This window comes from Meles meles, chromosome 1 (genome assembly GCF_922984935.1).
Source record: "Meles meles chromosome 1, mMelMel3.1 paternal haplotype, whole genome shotgun sequence".
Taxonomy (NCBI): domain Eukaryota; kingdom Metazoa; phylum Chordata; class Mammalia; order Carnivora; family Mustelidae; genus Meles; species Meles meles.
The window spans coordinates 202,758,307-202,764,306 of record NC_060066.1 but is presented as its reverse complement, the minus strand read 5'-3'; positions in this window follow the sequence as shown (position 1 = coordinate 202,764,306).

The window sequence follows — 6,000 nt, the reverse complement described above, 5'->3', positions numbered from 1 at the left end:
TCCACAAGTATGTGAAAGTTCCAGTTACTTCACATCATCCCCCAGATTTGGTACAGTCAGTCTTTTATCTTTTAGGCACTCTCATAAATGCGTAGTAGAATTACATGTGGTATTAACTTTCATTTCCCTAATACCTCATGAGCCTGAGTACCTTTTGTATATGCTCATTTGTCAACTATGATCTTCCTTGGTGAAGAGTCTGTGCAAATCATCTACTCATTTTAAGAAATTGTGGTCTTTTCTTATTATTGAGTTTTGAGAGCTCTTGCAAAAGAGCTTTGGAGAGCTCTTGCAAAACAAATCCCGCCCCCTTTAAATATTAACTCCCGTCCCTTCCTCTCTCTAGTCCCTGGCCACCAGCATTCTACTTTCTGTCTCTATGAATCTGGCTATTCTGGGGAACATCATAGAAGTAGAATCATACAGTGTTTGTCCTTTTTGTGACTAGCTTGTTTTACCTAACGTAATGTCCTCAAGTTTTATCCAGATGGCATGAATCAGAATTTCCTTCCTTTTTAAAGCTGAATAATATGATCCAATAAAAAATGCCTTTATTGAAATATAATTTTGGTTCCATACTATTCATTCATATCAAGTGTACACTTTGGTGTATTTTTTCTCTATATTCAGTAATGCAACCATTACCACAATCTAATTTACCACATCCACCCTAAAAACCTTACCCATTAGCAGTCATTCTCTAACCCCCTCGGTCACACACTCCCTCCCCACCAACCCCCACCCTACCCCCCAACCCCCAGCCCTAGGCAGCCATGAATTTACTTTGTGTCTCTACAGATTTGCCTATTCTGGACATTTTATGTAAATGAAATGATATAATATGTGGCCTTTTGTAACTGGCTTCTTTAATTTCACATACTTTTTCAAGGTTCATCCATGTTAGAACATGTATCATCAATATTTTTTCCTTTTCATTGTTGAATAATAGTCCACAGTACAGATAAGACACATTTTATGTGTCAGTCCATCAACTGATGGACATTTAGGTTTTTGCGACTTTTTCTTATTATGAATAATGCTGCTATGAACATCTGTGTGCAATTTTTTGTGTGTGTGGATGGATGTTTTCATTTCTCTTTGGTATATAACCAAGAGTGGCATTGCTGGGTCGCATGGTGACTCCACGTTCAGCGCTTTGAGAACTCCTGAAGTGTTTTCCCAAAGTAGCTGCTCTGTTTCACATTCTCAGAGGCAATGTATGCGGGTTCCAATTTCTCCACATCCTCACTATTGCTTGCCATCATTTGTCCTTTTTATTATAGCCATTTAGCGGATGTGAAGTGGTATCACATTATGGTTTTTATTTGCATTTCCCTACTGACGAATGATGTTGAGCATCTTTTCATAGGATTCTTGGCCATTTGTTTCCTTCTTGGGCAGAAATGTCTATTCAAAGCCTTTGCCTATTTTCAAATTGGGTTGTTATATCTCTATTGCTGAGTTGTAAGAGTTCTTTTTATATTCTGGACACAAGTCCCTTATTAGGGATGTGCACATATTTTCTCCTATTCTGTGGGTTGTCCTTTTACTTTCTTGATAGCATACTTTGCAGGGAAAAGGTTTTAATTTTAATGAACTTCAGTTTATCTTTTTTCCCCACTGTACTTTCGTTGTAGTATCTAAAACGTCACCCAACCCAAAGCCACAAAATTTTAATCCTGTGTTTTCTTCTAAGAGTTTTATAGTTTTAACTTTTCCATTTAGATCTGTCATCCAGGGGCGCCTGGGTGGCTCAGTGGGTTAAGCCTCTGCCTTCGGCTCAGGTCATGATCTCGGGGTCCTGGGATCGAGTCCCGCATCGGGCTCTCTGCTCAGCAGGGAGCCTGCTTCCCTCTCTCTCTCTCTGCCTGCCTCTCTATCTACTTGTGATCTCTCTCTGTCAAATAAATAAAATTAAAAAAAAATCCATTTAGATCTGTCATCCATTTGGAGTTAGCTTCTGTGTATGGTGTGAGGAAGGGATCCAACTCCATTCTTTTGCATGTGAATATCCAGTTGTCTCTGCACCATCTGTGGAAGGCTTTCCCTATTGAATTGTCTTGGCACCCTCATCGGACTATAATCCGTTCTGATAAATTTTTGCATATAATGAGAGGTATGAATGGACATTCTTTTTCTCTTTCCCCTTCCTTCCTTCATCTCTCTCTCTCTCTTTCTTATTGATAGTTAATTATTCTAGCACTATTATTGAAAATCTATTCTTCCTCCATAGAATTGTCTTTGCATCTTTGTTGAAAATAAATTTTCCAGGGGTGCCTGGGTGGCTCATCATTTCAGTGACTGACTCGATTTTGGCTCAGGTCATGGTCTTGGGGTCTAGGGATTGAACCCCATGTCAGGCTCCATGCTTAATGGAGTCTGTTTGGGATTCTCTCTCCCTCTCTTCCTCTGCACCTGCCTACCCCGCTCGTGCTCTCTCGCTCTCTCTCAAATAAGTAAAATCTTAAAAAATTTTTTTCCATAATTCTGTAGCTTTGATTTTGCATCATCTATTTTGTTCTATTGGTCTCGTTGTCTATTTTTATACGATTGCACATTGTCTTGATTATATAATGTTACAAGCCCAAAATCAGATGATGTAAGTCCAACAACCTTGTTCTTCATTTCAAAGTTGATTTGATATTCTAAAGGTTTTTAAATTTCCATTTGAATTTTAGGACCAGCGAGGCAATTTCTATAAGAAAGTTCTATAGGATTTTAATTGGGAGTGCACTGGCTCTATAGAGGAAATGGGGAGAACTGACATCTTAACAACATGCAGTCTTCTGATTCATGAACATGGTATATCCCTGCATTTATTTTTGTCTTCCTTGATTTTCCTGAACATTGTTTTATAGTTTTCAGTATACGTGTCTTCCATATATTTTACCAAATTTATCCCTGAATATTTCATATTTTTGGATATTATTATGTGTTTTTCAATTTCAATTTCCAGTTGTTCATTACTAATATATAGAAGTACAACTAATTTTCTTACATTTTCACCTTCTATTACATAATGTTCTAAGCTCATTTATTAGTTCTAGTAGCTTTTTAAAGATTCTACAGTATTTTTAACATGGACTACCATGTTTATGTCAGTAGAGACATCTTACTTCTTCCTTTCCAATCTGAATGTCTTTCATTTCTTTTCTTGCCTGGCTAAAACCACCAGTACTATGTTGAGTAGAAATGGTGAGGGTAGATATCCTCACTTTGTTCCTCATCTTTGGGGGAAGAGCAATCAGTCATTCACCATTAGGTATGATGTTAGCTGCAAAGGATTTTGTATATGTTCTTTTTCAAGCTAATGATGTTCCCTTCTATTTCAGTTTGCTGACTTTTTTTTTTAATCAGGAATGGATGTCAGATTTTGTCAAATGGGCTGTTTATTTGTATTTATTAAAAAGATCATATAGTTTTTCTTCTTTAGTCTGTTAATATGGTTAATTACATTGATTTTTAATGTAAAACCAAGCTTCATTTCTGGGATAAACCCCACTTGCTCATTGCCTTTTTTCCTTCTTTATATTGTCAGACTCTTTGCTAATATTTTGTTAAGAATTTTTGCATCTAGGGACCCCTGGAGGGCTCAGCTGGTTATAACTCCAGCTCTAGATCTCAGCTCAGGTCTTGATCTCAGGGTCATCAATTCAAGCCCCATGTTGGACTCCAACCCCCAAAGAATTTTTGCATCTATCTTCATGAGGGATATTAATCTGTAGTTTTCTCTTCTTGTAATGTCTTTATCTGGTTTTGGTATCAGAATAATCCTGGTTACCAGAACAAGTTAAGTGGAAACATTTCCTCCACTTAAATTCCCTGGAAGAATTTGTTTAAAATTGGTAATTATGAGCTGCATTTTGCCTCCTCCCACATTCATATATTGATGCTAACCCCCAATATATCAGAACGTGACTGTATTTGGATATATGGCTTTAAATGGGTTATTAAGTTAAAATAAGGTCATTAAGTGATTCCTAATCAAATTGGACTGGTATCTTTATTTTTTAAAAGATTTATTTATTTATTTATGAGAGAGAGACAGAATGGGAGAGGGGCAGAGGGTGAGGGAGAGAATCTCAAGCAGGATCCCTGCTGAGTGGAGTCCGGCTCAGGGCTGGATCTCACCACCCTGAGATCATGACCTGAGCTGAAATCAAGAGTCAGACACTTAAATAACTGAGCCACCCAGTTGCCCCATAGACTGGTATCTCTATAAGAAGAGGAAATTTGGGGGCACCTGGGTGGCTCAGTGGGTTAGGCCTCTGCCTTCAGCTCAGGTCATAATCTCAGGATCCCAGGATTGAGCCCTGCACTGGGCTCTCTGCTAAGCAGGGAGACTGCTTCCTCCTCTCTGCCTGCTTCTCTGCCTACTTGTGATCTCTGTCAAATAAAGAAATAAAATCTTAAAGAACATTAAAAAAAAAGAAGAGGAAATTTGTACATACAAAGAGACAAGAGGGATGTACCTATACAGAGGAAAGACCTTGTGAGGACACAGAAAGCAGATGGCCACCTGTAAGTCAAAGAGAGGCCCTCAGAAAGAAGAAACCAACCCTGCCAGTGCCTTGATCTTGGACTTCTAGATGCAAGAACTATGAGAAAACAAATTTCTGTTACTTAAGCCTCTCAGTCCATGGTAGTTTGCTACAGTAGCTCTAGCAGTCTCATACAACTTATATTATTTCTTCTTTATGTATTTGGTCAAATTTACCAGTGAAGTTATATGAACCTGGAGTTTATTTATGAAAATGTTTTTAAAATTTTTTTATTTATTTATGTACTTATTTATTTGACAGAGAGAGACACAGCTAGAGAAGGAACACAGCAGAGGGAGTAGGAGAGGGAGAAGCAGGGAGCTTGATTCCGGGGCTTGATCCCAGGACCCCGGGATCATGACCCGAGCCAAAGGCAGATGCTTAACGACTGAGCTACCCAGGCGCCCCTATGAAAATGTTTTAATCTATGTATTTAATTTCTTTATTAGATATAGGGATATTTCCAGATGTGTGAGCTTGTGTCTTTCAAGGAAATTGATCTTCCATCTTGGCTATCGAATATATTGTCTTGCATTCATTTTAATAAAAAAACACAAATAAGAAAACAAAACCACCAGTTATCCTACTGTCTAAAAATAACCATTACTCATGTTTTGCTGTATATTCTTCCAGATAATTTTTATACGTGGGTACACCAACTTCCTTATTTCCCTCTGCCCCCACCTTTTTTTAAAAATAAAACTGTTTTTACTCTTAATACCCAGGGTTTTTGTTTTTTGTATCACCAAATTTTTGAAGACACAATTATAGATAGATGTCTACTAATATGCTTAACTCACCCCCTAACTTACACTTGTTCTGATTTGTGGAAGGAGCATCACAAAGAATGCCACAGTCAGAACTCTTTGCATTGTTGCTGGGAACAACTCAGGTGTGCATCTTGGTTTACAGGCATAGAAGTGGAATTACTGGGTTGGCCGGTTTATTCTTGACTTCTGGTGTTGAGTACCCTGTGCTTCAGGGGAAGTAGGGGGAGGGAAGAAGCCATCCCATCTCCTCACCCCATCCCCCAGGGACTCACTATCTCTAGAGAACAACCCAACCAGCACAGCCAGTGGGGAATGTGAGATGGGAAAATGACAAAAAGGCGGTCCAGAGGCTCCCAGGAGTCCCCTGCTCTGGCCATGGCCTCTTGCATAGATCAGCAGGTTGGAGCTGTATCTTCAGTCTGTGGACTGTACTGGGCCTTTCTTCTTGGTTCTTTCTTCCTTCCTCAAGCGAGTGATATCATTAAGAGGTGTTTGCAAAAAAGCTTTGTGCAGACATGTGAAGACAGAGACCAGCTTCATCCTCCCATCTTGCTTTGTCCTCAGGGATCTCCCAGTCTGCTGGGGCTGATGCAGCCCATGTCCCATGAAGAATGCCCAGACATTTTGATAAAGTTATAGTCCCCTGTTCTCTGGGATTCCCAGGCCAAATGAAGGGTCAAGGTCCGCAA